This window comes from Macaca mulatta, chromosome 3 (genome assembly GCF_049350105.2).
Source record: "Macaca mulatta isolate MMU2019108-1 chromosome 3, T2T-MMU8v2.0, whole genome shotgun sequence".
Lineage (NCBI taxonomy): Eukaryota > Metazoa > Chordata > Mammalia > Primates > Cercopithecidae > Macaca > Macaca mulatta.
Genome location: NC_133408.1, coordinates 164,539,402 through 164,563,648, shown reverse-complemented (window position 1 = coordinate 164,563,648; position 24,247 = coordinate 164,539,402). Strand labels below are relative to the sequence as shown.

Sequence of the window (24,247 nt, the reverse complement as noted above, 5' to 3'; positions counted from 1 at the left end):
ATTAAGGTAATGTCTAATCATCCTTACTGAAAAAAATCGCTAATTATAACAGTGAGAGTGAGGATCTGGGAAGAAGAGTCTTTCTTGAAAATAAATCCTTAAATTTATAATTTCTGTGAGTTTCGTGTTAGTTTTCATTTTATGGTAATTTTTTTTTAAAAAAACTATACCTCTGGAGTGAGAGTTTTCTCCAAGGCTGTGAATGATCATTACCAAAACAACTTGTTGCAAAGTAAAGACTATAAGCAATTGTTATTAATTAACACACGGTAGTTTGGGTGGTAGGGGAAGGAGGCTTGAGAGAGGGATAGAGAAGAGCCACGCAATATCAAATAAGGGTTAGACAGATCTGTCTTCCTCCTCACACATGCATCCAAAATTTCTGTGACTATTTTCAGAAAGGTAATTGCAAATCCAAGGAGAAACTGAACATTTGACACGGTTCAGTGTGACTTCCTTAAAACCTCACCTCTTTTGACTCCTTCGACCAAAAAAAAAAAAAAAGGTGAAGTTAGGATACAAGAAACTAAGAGTGAAGGATAACATTCTACTAATGTATAAAGCAAACTCACTTGTAGCTGGGGATATTTTCTGATGAATATGGTCATTGTTGAATAGGTAAGATTTTATTAGGTGGAAATAGAAATTCCAAGAGGAAATAATGTGAATTTTGATTTAGTTGTTCTATGGGTGGGTCTTGAATTCTGCAGTTTTAACAAGCTTTTAGAATGCCGATGGTGCTAGTTTGGACCACACTTGAAATATCAGGCTAGCAAGGCAGCAGCTTCCAGTTTCTGCATCATGCAGAAACATATTCCCAAACCTATTAATCATTACAATCACCCGGGGAAAATCATTATGTTCCCCTCCCATCTATTCTACAAACAGAAGCCAGGGCACACCTTTCACAATGTAAACCAGATTCTATCATTTGCCTGCTCAAAACTACCTTCTCATCACACTCATTACAATCAAAACTCTTTACAAAACTGTATATGATCCAGCTGGGGCAGCCTCTCTCATCTAACATATTTTATTCTTCTCCAGATACACTGGCCCTCTTATTTCGAAAACATGTCTGCCGAACACCTTTGTCAAGGTTTTTAAATTTGCTATTGTTTAACCTGGAACACTTTCCTCAAATACTGCATGATGGATTCTTCACTCCATTGAGGTCTCTGCTCACATAGCAAATGCATTTTATTTTATTTCATTTTTTAGAAATGAGGTCTTGTTCTGTTGCCCAGGCTGGAGTGCAGTGGCAAGATCATAGCTCACTGCAGCCTTGCACTTCTGGGCTCAAGCAATCCTCCCACACCAGCTTCCTGAGTAACTGGGACTACAGACATGAGCCACCATGCCTGGCTAATTTTTACAATTTTTTAAAGATGGGATCTTACTATGTTGCCCAGGTTGGTCACGTAGCAACTTCTTTAGTGAGATTTTACTCCAATGATCCTGTCCAAATACTAGTTCTGTCATTCTTCACCCCCTTCTTCTGTTTTATTTATTTCATAGTACTTATTAACCTGATAGTATCTTTTATATTTATGTATGTTTCTGTCTTCCTATTACACTATAATTTCACCTCCTTAGGAATGGTGAATACATCTGTTTTGTTCACTGCTGCATTGTCACAGTCTGGAAGAGTGTCCAGCACATAGGAGGTGCTTAAAATAAATGTATGTTTAAGGAACAAAAAAAATGTATGTTTAAGGAACAAAAAAAGAGGAGCTTTATTTGAAAATGATCAGCCAAACAAATAGGTTTTCTGTTTCTGATAATGGTGGAGTAGGTTATATTCCATTAATATCCTTCCCCCAATGTCCTAGGTAACAATAATAAAATCTGAAGGAAAAAAATTAAGGACTGGAGAAAAACCAAAATCAGAAATTGACCCTTGACATAAGATAACGGCATTGATCTTGCTTTTCCATTCTAGTTTGTGTAGTACAGGGCAGCAAGAACTTAAGCAGAAAGCTACAGTGTTTTTTATTTGAGTTGCCAAGGGACAACCTAAGTGGCTGAGAATTTCCCTTCAGTAAGGAAAGAGTTACAGAGGAGGGAGCACCACAATAGAAATATAAACTTTCCTCAATCCCTTGTTGACTATGTAAGTATAAGTGAGAATCCAAGAAGCTGAGTGGAAATCAATAGCTAAAAGTTTAAAAGGCTTCACAGAGATTGTAGCTACTGTCCACAACAAGGAAGACAAACATTTGGAGTGTGAGTCATGACAAGTTAGAAGGGCTTGATAAATAACACCTTTGGTTTTTCTATTGAAACACCATGCTTTCAGATTAAAGACTGTAACACAGAATTTACTCTTTGAGATTGGACCTAAGATATGAAAATAGGCTTGCTTTAATGATATGTAAGGCAAGCCTTCAGAAGTTTATGGTGAGCAGCCTGTAATTTAATTGCCTGCTATCAAAAAAAAAAAAAATACTACTCAGAGAACAATAACAGAATCCAACATTTCCCCCAAATATCATCCACAATTTCTAACCTATAATAAACATCACAAAATATGCAAAGTAAAACTATGACACTGGATCAGGAGGAAAAGTAGTCGATAGAGACAGACCAGCAGACCCAGAGACAAATTGGGTTCTGGAGTCAGCAGACAACACCGTTAAAACCACTATTATAAATAAGGCAAAAATGGTCATAATGAGTGAACATAGAAATGCAAACTATAAAAAAAGAACATAATGTAAATGCTAAAACTAGAAATTAAAATATCTGAAAGAAAAATGTCACATGATAGGCTTAACAGTTGATTAGAGATGGCAGAAGAAATAGTCAGTTGAACTTGAAGATGGATTAATATAAATTATCCAATTTGAAGAACAAAGAGGAAAAAAATACATTGAAGATGAGGAACAGACCTTTAGAGATATGTGCGATAATATCAAGCCGTCTAATGTGTGTATACTTGTAATTCCAGTTAACAGGAAGAGAGAAAGAGGAAAACAATATATATTAAAAATATAATAGCCAAAATTCTTTAAATATGGTGGGGAATTTTTAAGGCTGAAAACAAACCTCAGGCTTTAAAAACCTCCAAGAATTTCCAGTAGGAGTAATGCATATAAAACGCTAAATAACATAATAAAACTACTGATAACCCAAAACAAAAAGAAATGCTGAAAGTAGTCAGAGGTGTGTGTGGGGAGAAGGTCGGGGTAGGGTGATGGAATATTAGACACAGGAAAACAATGATTCAAAGATGATTGACTTCTCACCAAAAACACTGAAGGCCAATGGAACAAAGTCTTTAAAGTGTTGAAAGAAAATTATCTTAACTTAGAATTTTATCTCCAAAAATAATAACTTTCAAAAACAAAGACAAAACAAAGACTTTTCAAATAAAAATTGATAATTTGCCATGAGCAGAACTTACACTATAAGAAATGCTGAAGAATTTTCTTTAGGTTGAAGAAAAATAATGACTAAAGAACTCAGATCTTCAGGAAAGATTGAAGAGCAGAAGAAAAGATAAATAAGTAAATGCATTTAAAAGAATATGCTTTTTTTCTCCCTTAATTTCTTTAAAAGACAACTGCATTTTTTGTTTTAAAATTTTGTATTGACAAATTATAGTTGTATCTATTTATGGGGTTCAAAGTGATGTTATGATTTTTTAATACAGCATGGAATGTTTAAGCTAATTAATGTATTAATCACCTCAAATAATTAACATTTTTGGTGATAAGAACATTCGAACTTTACTCTCTTAGCAATATTGAAATGTACAGCACTCAATTATTACCTATAGTCAGCATGCTATGCAACTGATATCAAAAAAATCAGATAAGGTTGTATCATGGGTTTTATAGTGTATATGGATTTGACATCTATAACAATAATCGCACAGAAAATGGGAATAGATAGGATCATGGGGTTAAGCTCTAGCATTTTAAGTCAGCTGGACTAAATATTAGCTCTAAGTGCTGTGATAACTTAAAGATGCATATGGTAATTATACGTAAATTACTAAAAACAATCCAGATAGGTGTAGCTAAAAGCCAAAAATAGATAAATAGGTCGGGTGCAGTGGCTCATGTCTGTAATCCCAGCACCTTGGGAGGCTGAGACTGGAGGATTAATTGAGCCTAGGGGTTCAAGAACAGCCTGGGCAATAGAGCAAAACACCATCTCTGCAAGAAATACCAAAGGTAACCAGGTGTGGGAGCACATGCCTGTAGTCTCAGCTACTCAGGAGGTTGAGGTGGGAGAATTGCTTGAGCCTGGGAGATCCATGCTGCAGTGAGTCATAATTGTGCCTCTGTACTCCAACCTGGGCAACAGAGTGAGACCCTGTCTCAATAAATAAATAAATAAAGACTTAAAATGGATTGCTAATAATAAATAATTAACTGACTTAAAGGGGTGAAGAAAAGAAACCTGTGCATTTCACTGTGTGTAAGGTTTTACTTTAATAAAACAAGGAAAAAAAAATATTCAAATGAACAAAAACAGACCCTAGTGGATCCCAGAATATTGGGAATGTGATTTAGAAATTTATAACAATTCCTCCCCCCTCCCAACAATCGTGATGATCATCCATGTTTGAAACTATTAATGTAGATAGATCTTACCAACTTTCCTGTGGTTATGAAAAACACAAAGCCTCTTACAAGGCTGTTCTCTTGTTCATACAGACACATCACTCAATTGTGAGAGCAGCAGGAACCTCAGACTTGTCAGCTGGGGGAAGCTGGATGTGGCCTAATGGTCTCTAAGAACTATGTTATCAAAATGACAGCAGTTATGAAAGCCTTGGATAGCTTAACAGCTTGCTATTTTCTTTTTTATTCTTACATACGTCTTGCTAACTTTTATGTTCCTTTGATTTGTTTTTTATAGGCATCTGATGGAGAGACAATTATCATAATCTGACACTTCCATTTTTATAGGAAAAGAGACTGGCATGGGGAATATCAATGTCCTCTGTCAACTCAGATATTTACGGCCTAAGCACATTTAGCACTGAGGTTTTAAGGAGACAAGTCTGTGGCATATACATTATTTCTATAAATCCAGTGCTTTGAGGAAGATGGAGAATCTGTCAGAAATGTAGAGAGCCCAGTGAGCCCTGCAGTACATCATTGGGCAAGTCATGAGAGATTTGATGTAAAACTGTTTCTCGTTCCTCTGGATCACCTTCCATTGTGTTGAGGCAAATAAGAAGGAAACTCTTCAGAAAAAATGCTGATTTAAAATCAGGACAATAATTTATAGTGCCTAGTGTGGAGATTACATGTGCAAATCTCAGTGTAGATAAAAGTGTATAATTTGTAGATTATAAATACACATTTAATGTAATATAAAGAAAATTTTATAATCATTTTAGAAACATGATTTTTTTTTCCAGGAACCTTCCAGGATGGTGGATAACGTTTCATATTCTTCAGGTATATAATCTAATCAAAATCCTCTAATTTCATAATGAGTATCCTGATTGAAGGTTATTTCTCCTAAATTTCTCCACATCTGACTCTCTGAGTTGGAATTTTTTTTTTTCTTTCATTCAATACTTATTGAGCAACTAATGTGGTCCAGACTCTGTGATATCCTGTGAGGATACTATCCCTGCCTCACCTATCTCAATCTAATGAGAGATGCAAACAATTTAAGAGACAGTTGGGAGATCCTATATGAAGTATTGTGATGGGGAAGTACAGGTACATGGGGAAGGTTGCGTAACTCAGAGCAGAAGGAAAGCTTCCTGAGACAGGTGTTCTCTTAAGGCAAGACTTAAGGAATGATTACGATCGGGAGGGTAACATGGGAAGAGGATGAAGTACAGGATCCTGCTTCAGGAAGAAGAACAAACATGTGCAAAAGCCTAGAGGTGGGAACGGGCATGGAAAATTCAGTAAACCCAACATAGCTCAGGCTATTGAAATATTGGGTGGGATAGAATGAGAAGGTTAAGAGAGAGGCTTGTGAGGAAAGCAGGTCCCAGATCATGAAAAATGTGTAACTGATATTTAGGAATATGTAGTTTATTCCAGAAGCAACTAGAAGTCATTAAAGTGCTTTCAAAGAGGGAATGGCATGGCCATATTTGCATTATAGACAGATAATTCTCATTGCAGTGCAGAGAATGAGTTGGGAAGGGAGTTTGAAAGCATTAGGATCAGGAAGGACAGTGAGGATATTACTGAGTAATCTGTGAGAGGTAATGGTGATCTAAACTGGGGTGGTGATAATGGAAATAGAGAGAAGAGTGGAGATTCTTGGAATATTTAAGAGGTATAATTGTAGGACCTGGAATATAAGAGAAGAAGCATTGAGGTCTAAACTGAGTTATAAAGGATGTGAATATCAAAAGAATTTCATAGAAGTGGATTCAAAAGAGCTAAGATTGCTATGAAGTAAAAATTAAGGTTTAATGGAAGTAACAGAATGAAAGGGCTGGAAGAGTAGCTGGAAGAGTAAGAATTTGTACTCAAACAGTGAACTTTCAGGTTAAGATTTCAGAGGTGGAGAAATAACAGGTGATGATAAAGCCCAGTGTATGGTATTGAGTGTCTGTAACTAAAGTGGAGTGGAGGTGAAGATCACTAAGATCACTGGAGACAGAAAGCCAAGTAAACAAGGTGTAGTGCTGCATGAGATTTCCACTTTTTTTTTTTTTTTTTGAATTGTAAAATGAAGATTGAGGCAGAATCAGAACCTGAAGCTTTCACTGAAGAGAATTACCAGGAGGTCAGTTCATGAGAGAGTTAAGAAGGAATAGAAGTTTGTATAGACTAAACGACATCATACTAAATGAACTTGTCTCTATTACTCAGAAGAAACAGAAAAATTTCCTTCAGTGACATTCTTCTGACATCTCCCAGATGGAAGCTCATTAGTAGAGTAGTTGCTCTTACCCAAGTTATATCTTTGACATCTCTTTACCTGAGTTAACCTCTGCTGATTCATCACTTTATTATTCCTTTAAATTTCAGTTCTCCTGATGTCCTACCAGTGGTTTCTCCTATCCTAACATTAACAGCCCTTTGGAAATGTGTGCAAGTATGTGTGCCTGTGTGTGTGTATGTGTGTGTGTGTTCATATGTGCTGAGTGGAGTTAAAGGTCATTCTACCTGTACAGTTTTGTGTCCCGTTTTTGCTTCATAGAAATGATGATCCTTTGGCTCCAAAAGAGAAACAAAAATGAGGCATGTGCTGAGAGGTCAGCTGAATATGCAACGGACATAGACAAGCACCAAAGATTGAAAAGTAAAGTTAGAGGATCACAAAGAGCAGCGTTGGGAACGAGAGATGTTGAGTCTCTACCCTGTTTTAGATAGATGTTGTATTTGAGATTCTGGATTTTCAGGACTTCACTGGAGCCAGAATGAAACTATAGGTTTGCAGGAGTTAGTCTTTCTATTAACAAGTGGTATGGGGCAGATGAAAGTGGGATGGAGAGACAAACCAGGATTTACAGATGCAACAATCATGAGGGCCTCTCATTCCAAAAATAGATGCTGTAAAACCGGAAATTCAGGGTCTTCTACCTGACTGCAGACAGTGACATCATTGACAGCAAAAAATTATAGCTTATAATTTATTTGCCCTTAGGGGCCCCTGCAATTTCATTATAATGGTTTTAGGTGTTAATCGTTTTCAGCTTGGGATTCATAGAGCTTCCTGAATTTAAATACTGATGTCCCTTAACAGTTCTGGAAAAGCTTTAGCCACCATCTCTTCCAATGTCTCTGGTATTCTTTCTGGAACTTTGAATAGCTGAATATTTCTTTTATTCTGTCATTTACTTTTCTTACTCGTTCTTTCACATTCTGGATAATTTCTTTTCCCTGCAGATTCAATCATTCGCTTTTCAGCTATACATCTGCTGTATAATCCTTTCTCTGGGTTTCTTTATTTTAAGGTTTATCTTTTCAATATCTTGAAGTTCTGTTTTTTAGAAAACTAAAGCCAGGACTAACTTAACTTAAAATTTCCCCTCAAACTTTCTTCAGACAAGAAAAATGCTGATAATTTGAACTAAAGACTCACGAGAAAGCTTGATAATGTTTATAAATCCTTTAAGAAGGTATAGTTCTGGACAGACATATTTCTTTGTGATCCTTTTCTAAAGGAGAGGATTTACTTCTCATTCACCTTTGCTCTGATGGTTTAGTACTCTGGGGTCCACGCTGTATTAAGGCTTTAGGCTTTATCTCCTTCCTCCTTCCACCCCAATCCTGCCATGGGGTTGTCAGAAACCACTGAGAGCAAAGCAAATTTTATCATTTACTGCCCAGTGTTTCTGCTTTCACTTCAGAGTCGGGCTCTCTACTCCTCAATTTTGAGCCAAATCAGCTAGGCATGTAAAAAGATGTTCTGATGGTATAGCTGGCACTCTTGTTTCAGTAGGAGGACCATGCTGGGTATCTAACTTGAGAGACGTTCAAGTGAAGGAGGTGGAAGTCTGCTTCTGAGAGAGAAAAGATACAAGGGCTTCCTGAGAGTGATGGTAAAAGTTACCGGAAGTGATGGGAGCAGAGAGGGTTTGAATTCACGCAGGATGAAGCAGAAATCTACTCCTTGACAAACATGGAGGTAGGATCAGAAACTTAAGACAATGGCAATAAAGAGAAGGCTGGCTTATGTCAAAGAAGCATGATGTGTGTCTCAGAGAAAGAGTACATTTTATAATGGAGAACAAAATACTTCTCATCAGCAACAAGACAGAGCTCTGCTCTAACATGTGTGTGTGTGTGTGTGTGTGTGTGTGTGTATGTATAATTCATTTATAAGGTTAAAATATCATTTTGTTAAAAGTTAAAAATGCCAATCATACTTACTAGAGCAAATGATAAATTTGAATGTTGTTTCTTAATTAAATGTTTTCTATTCCTTGGGAAAGAAAGAGAATTGCCAAAGCAAAACCAAAAACGAACAAAGGAAAAAACAACAGTGGAATCTACTTATCATGGGAGGTAAAGTGGAATTGCAGGAGTGCTTTATCCTTGGGGGAAAGAGGAGAGGGATAAAGTGGGTGGTTGGAATTATAAAGGAGAGAATGGGGACAATAAGGACAGGAGTATTAAAAGAAAAACTTCAGCCAAATTCTATGTAAAGGAGTTTAATCGAGCAATGAAAGATTCGTGAATCGAGACTCCCCCCAGAATCACTGCAGATTCAGAGAGACTCCAGGCATCCCTCATGGCCAGAACAAAGTTATAGGCAAAAAAAGTAAAGTGAGGTACAGAAATCCAAAGTGAGGTAAAGAAACAGCTGGATTGGTTACAGCTTGGAGTTTGCCTTATTGAACGCAGTTTGAACGCTCTGCGGTGTATAACTGTTTGAAATATGGCTGCAGGGATTGACTAAGACTTCATCCACAAGGACACAAATATAGAAGTATAGAGTCCTTCTCAGGCCATATTTAGTTTGCTTTAATAGGAGATAGAAATGGCAGATAATATAATGGACAAAAATGAGAAAGAATAAATGTCAGATTATATAAAAGGGAAGAGAGACTAACAGAAAAATACACAATAGAGATGCTTGAAAAACTATTACCTGAGAGATTACCTGAAGAAAAAACTAAATAGAACAAAGAAACGTGGAGATGAGGAACAGAAAAGAAGAAAAAGAGAAAAAAAAGAAGAAAATGGAAATCTTGAGAAAGGAAAGGAAGTGCAATCAACAAGTGTGTGTCTGTGACTTTTGGATTAGTTGTGAGGTTGTAGATGTATGTCTCCAAACAACATGATTTCCAGCCTTCGTGGGCACATACTGATTATCCATTGACTTCAGTGTTTCTCTCCTAGTAATATAGAAAATTTGAGTAAAAGAGGAATAGTGACCTTCCCATGGGCAGTGAAATGAACTTTCATAAATATTTACTTACAATTTATTGGTTTGTATAGGATTTGACTTCCTCCTTAAAATAATTTGAATGACTTAATAATGAATCCCTTGAATGACATGTTATTTGAATAAACACCTAAAAGGAAAAAAAAATTCTTACTTTCCCCTAAACTAGTATTGTTTAGATTCCTGTATAGGCAGGCCCTGTGAGATTTTAGTCCAATTTGTGACACACAATTAAGAGAAACATTAAATCCATTTATTTGAAGGAAAATAAAATCCCTCACTTAAAATCTGATTCTTGCATGAATACAAGGCTATGTACTTGAGAGTATTTTGAGATATACTCTAGGTTTGCAAATATGCAAAAAAGAATCACTTGAAGGATTTCCCACATACATGTGTTAGTTTTGGATGATGTTAACTTTATTCAAAATGTGTGATGATGGTTCCCTCAAAATTAACTTAGATTTAAGATGACAACATTAGCACATATCTAACTCCGTCTATGCAGATTGCCATTAAAATGACAAAGTAGTTATTTAACAAAAATAAAAACATTTTTAAAGGAAAATAAACTCTTCACCAGTGCAGTTAAATATAAAATAGTGACAGTCACTCTTCACAAACGTTGGGAGATTGCTACCCCATGTAAAGCAAGTAGAAGAGGAGTGAAAGAAGAGCAAATCTAACCTGCCACCTCATAGCAAGTGTATTTGGGAATAAGCGGAGATCTCACTGTAAACTTTGGCGCTCACCATCTGGGGAACTGGGACCTTATCTGGTGCCCAGGACACAATGACCATGGTGCATACTCCTGACTTAATGTTTTCCAGGTTACACACACACACACACACACATACCCCTATCTTAGATACTTTTGGGCTGTAAATCAAAACAAAGAAAATAGTATCTCCAAATGAAAAGTGTGCACCTCCTAATTTCCTCCAATCTATTGGATCTCTTAGCTGGTCACGATTTATCCTTTTTCCTCTTCCTTTGGACCCAAATGATGCAGAAAGGGATCTATACCAATGCCTGATAGACTCTATTTCAAGCATAATTCTCCTTTTCTACGACGGTAAAAACAAAAATGAAAAAGTTCATTTTCAGAATTATAAAAATGCATTCCAATTCATAAGAAAAGTATAAATATTTTTCTCTCAAAATGAATGCAACAAACAGGAGGAAATTTTAGAAAATGTTTTTTTCCATTTTGTTTAATAAATAGGTGTCACAACTATAAGTAATATTCAAAATATTTTCAGTATAGAAACCAAATGATATCTATTCAAAATCATCTAGGATATTTCTCTGTAGTTCCTTCCCTCTTTTTGCTTAAACCCACAGGACAGCATTGGAATCAAAGGATGTGAGTTCAAGTCTTGGCTCTTCAGAGTCTATTAGGTAAGTCTTCTCCAAAATGTTGTTTAGTACTTTCATCTTTAAAAATGAGAAAAAGTATTCTGAGTTACTATGTGCTTGGCAGTTAATATGAAAATTACATGCAGTGACATAAAAATGCTTATCCTGTGGAAAGTTCTAAATACATTTTATTCTCCTTTTTTCCTTCTCTTTTCCTTCTTTCCACCTTCACCTTTTTGATTACTATTTTTTCTTCTCCTCATAACTACATTATATACGTATATATACATATGTGTATATATACAGAATTTTCTTACACCCATCCCATTCTCTATACTGAAGCCTTGTCATTTAAGTTAATCTATGCCCAGATCTGACCAAATTCACTTGTCTTCATTCTAGTTATCCCCTTTTGATGCTCTGTTGTCTCTCACATCCAAAGCTAATATTTTTCCTTTTGGGGCTCTTTTCTTGTTGGCATTTTATGTGCTATCCTGGCTCTGTGAACTCTAACTTCAGTTCCACACCAAATTCATTAACCAGTGGTATACTCAAGAAATGGCAAAACGTTGTCAGAGAAATCATAGCTGTTAATAAATCATTTAGTCTGAAATGTATAGGGTGGCGGTTAATACCATGGGGTCTAGAGCCAGACCTTGGTTGAAAATACAGCTCCACCACTTCCTGGCAGTGTGAGTTTGGTCAAGTTATTTAACTCCTTTGGCCTCAATTTTCTTAAATTTCCTTGAAGTCTTGAGGTTTAAAGGGGATAAAGAATGTAATGCAATCAGCACAGTGCCTAGTATATAATAGTAACTAACACTTGTGGAACACTCATTAAATGTTAATTCATACTAATTTGAGGATTTTTCAATTCAGTATGAGAATTAAATAAAGCACAGGTGAGGGACATTACTGAGAATTGCTTTAATTACTTTTTTGTTTCTGTTTTCATCTCACTTTTTCATACCAACTGCTTCCTTTTATTTAAAACCTTGTAAAGTTCCTAATAAATGTGAAAAGAACTTTTATGTTTGAGATTCACAAACTGTAGTACTTCTTCAAATATTCATAAACAGAGAAAAATAATTCTGTCAGTATGGCCACTTAGATTGTATTAGTCTATTACAATACAATGAAGAAATACCTGAGACAGACTAATACAATGAAGAAATACCTGAGACTGGGTAATTTATTAAGAAAAGAAATACTTAGCCGGGCGCGGTGGCTCAAGCCTGTAATCCCAGCACTTTGGGAGGCCGAGACGGGCGGATCACGAGGTCAGGAGATCGAGACCATCCTGGCTAACACGGTGAAACCCCGTCTCTACTAAAAAATACAAAAAACTAGCCGGGCGAAGTGGCGGGTGCCTGTAGTCCCAGCTACTCGGGAGGCTGAGGCAGGAGAATGGCGTGAACCCGAGAGGAGGAGGAGCTTGCAGTGAGCTGAGATCCGGCCACTGTACTCCAGCCTGGGTGACAGAGCAAGACTCCCTCTCAAAAAAAAAAAAAAAGAAAAAAAGAAAAAAAGAAATACTTAATTTATTAAGAAAAGAAATGCTATGAAGAAATACCTGAGACTGGGTAATTTATTAAGAAAAGAAATACTTAATTTATTAAGAAAAGAAATGCTATGAAGAAATACCTGAAACTGGATAATTTATTAAGAAAAGAAATTGACTGATAGTTTTGCATGGCTGGGGAGGCCTCTGGAAACTTACAATCAGGCAGAAGGCATCTCTTCAGAGGGTGACAGGAAAGAGAATGAGTACCAGGAGAGGAAATGTCAGATAAAACCATCAGATCTCATGAGAACTCCCTCACTATCACGAGAACAGCATTGGGGAAACAGCCCCCATGATCCAATTACCTCCCATGGGTCCCTCCCACAGTACGTGGGATTATAGTATTACAATTCAAGATGAGATATTGGTGGGGACACAAAGTCAAACCATATCATAGATATACTCATTTAAATTCTGAAGACATGCCTAAAAACTGTTTACTAGAATGAATAATATAACATGTTGTAGATGAAGGTGACGGAAAAGGTTTTGAGTACAAAAGTGTTTTTTTACTTCTAGCATTTTGAGTTTTATCAACAAGTGAAAAGTATTAATCTGGCAAGCATTAATTAAAACTCTTGACTTCAATATTTCTATAGGTAAGTCAGATCTTTCTGTGGTTTGTGTAATTTTCATTGCAAGGCTAAAGCTTTAAATTTGGCATTCATACTTCTGTCAAAATTCATTTTAAGTCATACATAAACATATCATTTGCATGTTGATTAACTGACACAATTTCCTCTGTAACAATCTCAGTTTGGAAGTGCACATAAATCACAGCTGAACAGATTTCTATTAGTTCCAAACTCACATATGAAGTAATTGTTGTTTTTCTGAAGAAAATCTGTAGTCAATGTGCAAATTATACATTTTGTTTATACAAGCAATCTAGGATGGATGTTTTAATTATGCATTTGTTTATATATGAAACTTGGACTTACAAATCAAGGACTATAAATATAGAAAATATCTCTCCAAACTAAAATGAAAACTTCACGTGATCAAATTAAACAATTTGGCTTCTGGAAGCAGTTAGCCTACTCAGGCAATCGTACCCAGTAGCATTACCTTCTGCGAGCCAGGCGAGGGAGCTCTTCCCCACAGTATTCTGAACTAATCTTGCAGAAAAAAATCAGGCGCCAGAAGGCAGCCCAGTCAGAGAAAACACCCTACAAGTTCAAGCAGCATCTTGGCAATGCTGCATTTGGAGACCATGAGAAACATAGTTAGGTCCTTTCTTGAGTTTATGAAGGTTTTCAGAGATTCCAAATAGTTTTGGAGGGAGACTAAAGTTACAGCATCCACTCAGAACTTAAAGAAAAAAAAAAAAAAAGAGGGCTTTCCATTTAGTAAACCCATCCAAATGCACTCTCAGCCTACAATCTCAAGTCGCCTTAGGGACTGGACAAACTACACTAACCAGGAGAGCGCCTTCTGGACCAGCTTCCTCTGGGCAGGTCTTTAAGGCTGCTGAGTTAGAAAAACCTTTACTCCTGGTTAAGATTCTAGGAGGTGGAAGATGCCACAGCTGTGAACATGTGGTGGGCTTTTACTTTGGATTCTGGATCCCTTCCTTCACATATCTTTAGAGAGTTCTAAAAAAAAAAAAAAGATTTTTTTTCATGATCTTGGAATGCTGATGTTTGAACTGCCTCTGCACTTTTTAAAGAATGATTTGGGCTATTTATTTTTGGAATTCAACAATTAGAATTATGTGTTTTTTTAAATTCGGCTTTAATTTGCACTACAATTGTTATGAGCCTCCCTTTTTTACTAAAAGCATTATGGATAGTATGAAAATTTTTTTTTAGTAAACAATGATACTGAGGTTGCATACTCCTCTATCTTAAGACAGAGTAACTATTTACGTAGTGACTATATTAATAACAGGTGGGTATATTTTTTAAAGAAAAATTTTCTGAGTTAGTTCTATGTTTACACACAGAAATTTTGAGGTGCTCATCTATCACAATCACCGTCATTAATGACAAAAGTAGAAGCATTATGCTATTGCTTTCAGCAAGTCAATGGACATTTCTTAGTTTTAGCAATGAGCTAACAATAAAATCAGGGTTGATATTGAGCTGTGATAAAATAAACAGTTCACATTAATTTTTCTCAGGGATAAATAAAAACATAATCAGTAAACATAGGTTATCATGTTGAAATAATATTTTTTGTTGTTGTTGTTTGTTTTTGAGATGGAGTCTCGCTCTGTCGCCCAGGCTGGAGTGCAGTGGTGTGATCTCAGCTTACTGCAACCTCCGCCTCCTGGGTTCAAGGGATTCCCCTGCCTCAGCCTCCTGAGTAGCTGGGACTACAGGTGCCCGCCACCATGCCTGGATAATTTTTTGTATTTTTAGTAGACACAGAGTTTTACCGTGTTAGCCAGGATGGTCTCGATCTCCTGACCTCGTGATCTGTCCGCCTCGGCCTCCCAAAGTGCTGAGATTACAGGCAGGAGCCATTGTGCCCAGCCAACGATGGTATGTTTTAATAGATTTCAAACATTCACAAAATGATTGAAGAGGGAATGTATGTTTTGAGGGAAAAGAAAGAAAAATGAAAGTATATATTAAATAGAGAGAGAGATACACACATGACCAGATAAGGCAGTATGGTGGAATAGAAAGTAAAGGAAAAGAAATGGGGAAGAAAAATAGTTTATGAGTGATAGGCCAGTAGAAATTACTTCCATTTTTCTCATGGCAAAGTTCCTTCCTGGTTTCTTGAATTAAAAAAATTGTTATGTGAGAAATATTTCTGTTGCATGGAAATACATTTTGTTTTGCTTCCATATTGAATGAGGAACATGAATTCCTTCAGTCAGAATGTCAAAGATAATTTTTTCAGAAACTAATACATACATTTTATTAAGCAATTTTTTCCAGAATGTTTTCAAGGTTAGCATGCTGCCATTTTGCCTGGTCTGCTCAGCTCCAGACAACTGGATGATTCGGCTTCCTCCTCCGCCGCCTTTTTTGGCCTCTTTTTCCCTCTACCATCATCTCCATCTCTCCCTAAATCCACACGCTTCTTCCTTCCTGGATGCCTCTTCATTCACTTACTTCCTCTATCATTGTTCTCCATGTGTCTCTTGGCTTTTTATCTCTGCCATTCATATTCTATATTTTTCTCTCTCTTTCCCTTTTTCCTTTCTGCATTGCGAGCTATATAAAGTAGACCTATGAGTTTTGAAAGATTTGGCATGTAAATTAATAAAATTTTGTGGTTTTGTTATAATTTCAAAGTAGGGTGATTTTAATTTAAACACAACAATCAAACTGAGGCAGGATAAGTAAGATTAGGGAGCTGTATTAGTTCATTTTCACACAGCTATAAAGAACTACCTGAGACTGGGTAATTGATGAAGAAAAGAGGTTTAATTGACTCATAATTCTGCAGGCTGTCCGGGAAGCCTGGCTGGGAGGCCTCAGGAAATTTACAATCATGGCGGAAGGCGAAAGGGATGCAAGTAGGTCTTACCATGGAGGAGCAGGAGAGAAAGAGAGAAGGGGGAAGTGCCACACACTTTTAAACAACTGGATCTCAAGAGAACTCACTCTCTATCAAGAGAACAGCAAGGGGGAAATCGGCCCCCATGATTCAATCACCCCCCTCCTCTGTTACCTGGGGATTATAATTCGAGATGAGATTTGGTTGGGGCCACAGAGCCAAACCATATCAGCGGCCATACTGACTTTGTCCCCTTGAGAGGTGACAATGTGCTAGCAGCCCTCACTGTCGGCGCCTCCTTGGTTTTCGTGTCCACTCTGGCAGTGCTTGACGAGCCCTTCAGCCTGCCACGGCACCCTGGGAGCCCCTCTCTGGGCTGGCTAGGGGGAAGCTGCCTCCCTCTGCTCGCGGGGAGGTGTGGAGGGAGAGGCACGGGCAGGAACCAGGGCTGCCAGGGTGCTGGCAGGCCAGTGCGAGTTCTGGCAGGTACAGGCCGGGCTGGGCGGGCTCCGCACATGGAGTGGCCAGCCAGCGCTGCTAGCCCAAGGTACTGAGGGGCTTAGCACCGGGGCCAGCAGCTGTGGAGTTTGCACCAGGTCCCTCAGCAGTGCTGGCCCGCTGGTGCTACACTTAAATTCTCACTGGGTTTAGCAGCCTCCCCGCGGGACAGGGCTCGAGACGCCAGTCTGCCATGTCTGAGCTCCTCCTGCGGTGGGCTCCCGACGGCCTGAGCCTCCCCAAGGGGTGCCACCCCCTGCTCCGTCGCCCCCTCCCATCGACAGCCCAAGGGCTGAGGAGTGCAGGGGCAGCTCGGGACTGGGGGGCAGCTCTGCCTGCTCTCCCAGTGCGGGATCCACTGAGTGAAGCCAGCTGGGCTCCTAAACTGGATAGGGACTTGGAGAACTTTTATATCTAGCCAGAGGATTGTATGTGTACCAATCAGCACTCTGTACCTAGCTAACCTAGTGGAGACTTGGGGGACTAGCACTCTGTGATTCTGTGTCTAGCTCAAGGATTGTAAATGCACCAATCAGCACTTTGTGTCTAGCTCAGGGTTTGTGAATACACCAATTGGTACTCTGTAACTAGCTAACCACCTAGTGGAGACTTGGAGGACTAGCACTCTGTGACTGTGTCTAGCTCAGGGTTTGTAAATACACCAATCAGTACACTGTATCTAGCTAACTGTGTTTAGCTAACCTAGTGGGGACTTGGAGAACTTTTCCATCTAGCACTCTGTGTCTGGCTCAAGGATTGTAAACGCACCAATCAGTACTCTGTCAAAACGGACCAATCAACTCTAAGATAGACCAACCAGCTCTCTGTAAAATGGACCAATCAGCAGGATGTGGGTGGGGTCAGATAAGGGAATAAAAGCAGGCTGCGGAGGCAGCCAGGGGCAACCCACTCGGGTCTCCTTCCACACTGTGGAAGCTTTATTCTTTCACTTTTTGCAATAAATCTTGCTGCTGCTCACTCTGGGTTCACACTGCCTTTATGAGCTGTGACACTCACTGTGAAGGTCTACAGCTTCACTCCTGAAGCCCACGAGACCACAAACCCACCAGAAGGAAGAAGCTACAGACACATCTGAACGTCTGAAGGAACAAACTCCGGGCACATCATCTTTAAGAACTGTAACACTCATCGCGAGGGTCCACGTCTTCATTCTTGAAGTCAGTGAGACCAAGAACCCACCAATTCCGGACACACCCTTGTGTGAAGCCCCACAGGGCCCTCCATAGACAGCTCTACATCCCTTGCATCCTCGTGTGCATCAGTACCTCTTTTGCAAGATAAGCAGTCCTGCAGGATACCAGCAGACCACCAACCAGATAGTTACAAGTTCCTGACATCCAGTGTGGCCTGGGAAAGAGAATAGAAGTTTCTTATTCCTGATAGAATTTCCCCATTCTCCAAGCAATCAGCACCAGAGAAGCTATTAGGTACAAATTCCTGCCTTGGGGGAAGGAAAGGGAGAGGAGAAAGGAAAGGGGGTGGCCAGTGGCTTCTCTGGTGTCCTGCATATGCAACTAGGCTCAAGGTTTAGCTTTTAGTAACGTTTTCCTCATTTTAATAATAATAATAAAAAAAGCACCCGTAGGTGGAGATTTTATATGCTCATGATACACACGATTTGTGTTAGGGCATGATACATGCGATGTGTGTTACAGCTAAGCGCGTGCTCCAGCAGCAGGTCTGCCTTTGCATACTTGACCTTTCCAGGTCGTATTTTATGAAAATGTATGTACAGCTTCTATAAAAGGAATTCCTTTGAGGCACTAACTGCTGTCTCCCTCTGAGTAGCTTGCTCTGCCTCTCAGAGTGTACTTTTGCTTTGCAATAAACTTTACTTACTTTAGGCTTGCTCTCAAATTCTTTTGTGCGGTGAAGTCAAGAATCTGTACCTGCTAACCAGCAACAAAACCACAGTGAAGTAAGGATATGAGTGATGTGTGTGTGTGCATGCCCACGCATGTGTGTGCGTGCATGGTGTACATGTGTGTTGTTAATGTTGCTTAGAATATTCTCCTCCTTCACCATCTGACAGTCTCTGGTTCCTCTGGTTCATCCTTCAAAGTTTAGTTCCAATGTCCTTGAAAGTCATTTCTGTGTGCTCGCCTGCTCCCAGTTTAAATTATATCTTTCTACTACACTCCCTTAATAATGACCATTTCTCAAGTTTCTTTTATATGCCAAAGTTGTGCTTCAGACTTTATAAACATCTCATTGTAACAGCAACTTTTTAAGTATGTCTCATCACCCTTAATTTACAGATGAAGAACCATGGCCCAGAGAGGCCAAGGAATTTGTATCAGGTACTCTGGGCAAATACTCTCCTGCCTCCAGGCCTTCGTACTTGCTGTTTCCTCTGCCTGAGGCGCTCTGACTCCAGATCTTGGCATGGCTGGCTTCTTATTTCTAGTCATCTTTCCACTCAAAAGTCACCTCTTCGGAGAAGCCTTCCTTGATTACCCACTCTAAAGAATTCTGTATCATACCTGCCTGTTTTATTTTTTCTTTATTTTCTGAAAGTAACTCGTCTGTTTACTTGTGATGGTTACTATTGAGTATCAACTTGATTGGATTGAAGGATGTAAAGTATTGATCCTGGGTGTGTCTGTAAGGGTGTTGCCAAAGGAGATTAACATTTGACTTAGTGGACTGGGAGAGGCCGACCCACCCTCAAACTGGGAGGGCACCAGCTAATCAGCTGCCAGCGTGGCTAGAGTAAAGCAGGCAGAAATTGGAAGGACTTGACTTGCTGAGTCTTCCAGCCTTCATCTTTCTCCTGTGCTGGATGCTTCCTGCCCTTGACATCAGACTTCAAGTTCGTTAGCTTTTGGACTCTTGGACTTACACCAGTGGTTTGCCAGGGGCTCTTGGGCCTTTGGCCTCAGATGAAGGCTGCACTGTCAGCTTCCCGATTTTTGAAGTTTTGGGACTTGGACTGGCTTCCTTGCTCCTCAGCTTGCAGAGGGCCTGTTGTGGGACTTTACCTTGTGTTTGTGTGAAAATATTCCTTAATAAACTCCTCTTCATATATACATATATCCTATTAGTTCTGTCTCTCTAGGGAACTCTGACTAACACAATTGTTGACTTATATATTTTTCATCTATTCCACTAGTTTTAAACAAGCATAAGAGGAAGGAGCTGGTCAACCTCCTTATCCACTGTACCCTCAGCTCCTGGAACAGTGTCTGGGGTTATCATAGATGCTCAGAAAGTATATAATGAATAAATAAGTGAATGAATAAATAAATAGAGAAATCTTGGACCTGGCCCTGTGACTTTTCTACTTCATGTTCTTTCCACCCCATCTTAATAGTCTGTACATCATTTAAGATTGTTTATACTGAAATACCCATATTCTTAAAAAGTTATGCTAATACTAATCGTATTATGTCAGGGTTCTCCAGAGAAACAGAACCAATAGGCTGTATGTGTGTGTGCATGTGTATGTGTGTGTAGAAAGAGAGAGAAATTTACTTGGACAAATTGGCTCACTAAATTGGCAGGAGGTCTAAAGAAGAGCTGGTATTGCAGTTGAAATCTAAAGGCAGACTGCTGGCAGAATCCTCTCTTGCTTGGGAAGGGCAGTCTTTATTTAGACTTTCAACTGATTGGATGGGGCCCACCCACAGACGGCAATCTGCTTTGATCAAAGTCCACCAATTTAAATATTAGTATCATCCAAGAAACCCTCACAGAAACATCACTTATAGTCCTCAAATAACCAAACTACATTTTTCACCTTAATGAAGAAATGAAATAATTTAAATCAATGGGCATTTGAAAATTTAAAAATTGAAGTATTAAGTGACTATGACATGCAGGGCTCTGCTTGACACTGGCCTTAAATAGGTGAATGAAATAGACACATTTCCTGTAGTCATAGAGCTTATTTGATGGTAAAATAAACATATTCATATTATCATATATGATTTTCATGTGTAATATCAAAAGAAACAACCTAAATTTTCTCCACACAGTGTCATGATTACACATTTATAGAATTGGTTTTTGTTTCTCTTCACCCTGTAAGTGTGTCTTCAGCCTTCTTGCCCTTTCCTAACGGTTACATATGCAAAGGGCACAGTTGTGTTTATTAGAACCTCAATATTATTACTGGTTAATTTGGATGAGTGACTGTTATGCTTAGGGCGTCAGTGTCTTTATTTATAAAATGAGTGTAATACTTTCTATATTGTCACAATAGGATGGAAATGCAGTCAACAGACAGAAGATTTTAATGGCAAATGGTTAGGAAACCAGAGAGGCAGAAAAAACAGAGAACAGACACGTAAAACAGGAGTTAGCACAGTGAGGTTTCAGAGGCAGTTGTGACTTCTCATATGACCTCAGCATTGCAGTGAAATTACATAGCTTCAGATGATACTGCCTAAATGGAGCAAGAACACCATCAGGTAGGAGAAGCTTCCTTTGCCTTTCTCTTTTTTTTCTTTTTCCTCATGGTATCAGCTAGGCTGTTCTGGAGACTCTGGCTACAGGCCTGCTTCCTCACTAGGTGCAAATAACTACTGCAAAACAAAATTAGCACCTTCTTGAGTGTTTACATGGAGGTGGGATGAAGTGAGGTTCTATTACTCACACTCAGGCTTCAGCAGGCCTGGTTGTCAAGCTCTGTGAGTACCCCTCCTGCAAATAACTATCTCACAAAGATAATATGAAATGTTGGAAACACCTAGCACATAACATGCACTCCATCAATTAAAAACTGGAATGTTATGACATGTATAATTTTGTCCATAATTCTATAGGTATATTGCTATATTACGAGATTGACTTGAAATGATAATATTCTATGAGTTGATTTCTTTTTATTACTAAAGTCACTCATAACAGCAAGCTATTGTTATTGTCATTCTGTGTGTTATTACTCAGTGCATTATTCAGCATGCTATACCCAGAATGGATTCAGAATTTTTGTATTTCTAACCTCTTGTGCATTTACTATTCCTAAGTTCCCAGGAAAAAAGGGGGACACTATTCCTCTTTGCAGGTAACTAATACTGGTGGGTACAGGATATTTTACTGTGTAAAATACTGAGTGTAATGTACATCCTTAAAGGCGATTCAAATATTTAATTGGTTTTAGTAGGAAGGCAATTTTCCTTGATTCTCTTCATGTTAAGAATAGCAAATTATACTATCTCTGAATACAAATTGTACATTTTAAAAAGTCATTCAGTTGCACTGTGTTACATATAAAAACTTGCAAAACTTGTGATTTTCTTTTTATGTAGACTTATTTGTACTTTCCACAGTCTAGATGTAAAACCACTTTGTATTCAACCCCAATTATTCTTACCATATGCAGAAACTGTTAGAAGGATAGCTGTCTGTTGGTAAAATTAAGAGTTGATTAAATACAGAATAAAAACAAATCTGATCATGTCATGTCTCTCAAACAGCATGACACCCCCACAAGCAGACACACACATGCAGACACACGCCCCTTAAATGCTTCATTGACTTTATTTCTCTCTCAGGGTGGAGATAGAACTCTGTATCATGCCTCTGAGGCCCTTTAGGATGTGGATCCCCCATGTCTTCAGCCGCATTCATGCCACAGTGCCTTGGCACTCTCCACGTTAGCCACAATGACCTCCTTTCAGCCCCCTCAACTGATCATACTGTTTCCTGCCACCATGCCTTAGGACATGGGTGTTTCCTTTGCCCACAATAACCTTTCCCCTCCCTGCTTAGTTAATATCTAAGGGTCCTTCAGAACTTCTTTATAGAAGTTGTTTTCAATTTCTGGTTTAGTTAAAATACTCCACTCATAGATTCTAAGCACCACATATCTCTCCTTCAGATTTGTGCCCATTGCAATTTCTCACGTGCTTATAGGAACTTTTAATTACTATGCCTGCCTCCCCATCCTCATTAAACTGTGTAGGCTCTGCAAGATGGAGATACAGTCCTTGTTGGTTTCTGCTCATCCTTGCATTCCCCAGTGCCTAGCACTGTGCCTTGCAGTAGTAGAAATTGACAAGTATTTGTATCAAAAAAAAAAAAAAGAAAAGAAAAAGGAGCATGAGCTGTGTGTGAATGAAATCATTGTAATGTTGGCCAAGTTTCCACAATGTATATTTGTGCAGAACTATCAGAAGACAATACATGGTTTAATTTATCTATTTGAAATATAGAAATCAAAACATTTTTGTGAATGAAGTGCTAATAGTTTCTGCCCTTGCTTTGAATTCCTTAGGGCAGCTGCTAATTTGCCAAATGCCTTTTATGAAAATGTTTGCATTTTCTTTTATTTTTATTTGTTTTCTTGTCATCCTTAGGGAGCAGAATGCCTGTCTGACTCACCCTGACAGATCTGCTATGGCAGGTCTGCTGTTGTAGAAAATTCTCCACCCCAGGGGCTTTCTCTCTCTTGCAGGGAAGGCTCATGAGCAAATGCTGTCATTAGCAACCATGCATTGTTGAAGACATATAGTGAGAAAATATGTCAGGCATTGTTTCAGTGTACCAATTTTAGTAGAAAATCATGAAAAGTTTTTGAGATATTAACTGTAGATTAAAATAACCTTTAACCTAAATCTTGAGAGTTTCCCATGGTATTTTGATTTTCTTTTGGTCTTTCTTGGCCATCTTTTAAAAATTAAATCATTTGCTATTGTTTTTCTGGGAAAAATGCTTTTATCTGAGGATTTTTCTAAGCTGTACCATTAGATTTCACTTCCCTTTTTACATAGTCTATTTTATACCTATTGGTTTAAAATCATCAAAAGATCCGGGCGTGGTGGCTCACACTTGTAATCCCAGCACTTTGGGAGGCTGAGGCGGGTGGATTGCCTGAGCTCAGGAGTTCGAGACCACACTGGGCAACATGGTGAAACCCTGTCTCTACTGAAATACAAAAAACTAGCCGGGCATGGCAGCATGCACCTGTAATCCCAGCTACTCGGGAGGCTGAGGCAGGAGAATCGCTTGAACCCAGGAGGCAGAGGTTGCAGTGAGCCAAGATTGTGCCACTGCACTCCAGCCTAGGTGACAGAGCGAGACTCCAACTCAAAAACAAACACACACACACACATAACAAAAATAAAATAATCAAAAGACATCTTTCCTAGAGCTAGGACAATAGACATATCAAGCTTCCTTACAGAGTAGCTGTATTTTTGTAAATGTGCAAATATACCTCAGTGTTTTTTGCGTAACAGATAGCAGGTAAATATTTGCTAAATTAGTAAGTGCTTAAATAGTTATATGTATATGTACTTTTTTCCCCCACAAACCATTCTGGGAAATAGTAACACTTTACATAATTTGGTGAAGATGTGTTGTTGCTTTTTAAAATTTTCTAAAGCTATAAACTAGAGTAATAATACTAAGCTCTGCGTGGGGCTACAAACCTGGGTGAATGTATAGACTTGACCAAAAAAGGAATTCCCTATACAAATAACAGTGCCTAGAATAATAGTCAGGATTGAAGGCTGATTTGTTATGGGAACTTTTAAGATAATTGTTTTCAGACTGTTTTCTTTCAGGTTTTAA

The 24,247-nt window shown here is 38.5% G+C and overlaps 1 long non-coding RNA gene across 1 annotated transcript; it reads left to right on the top strand.

Moving 5' to 3' along the window:
• Positions 1-8,304: 8,304 nt before the first annotated feature.
• LOC144340167 (uncharacterized) lies at positions 8,305-23,302 on the top strand. Its single transcript, XR_013415943.1, has 4 exons — positions 8,305-8,568; positions 11,176-11,232; positions 18,574-18,647; positions 23,032-23,302. It is a non-coding gene; the product is annotated as an uncharacterized LOC144340167 (long non-coding RNA).
• Positions 23,303-24,247: the final 945 nt, after the last annotated feature.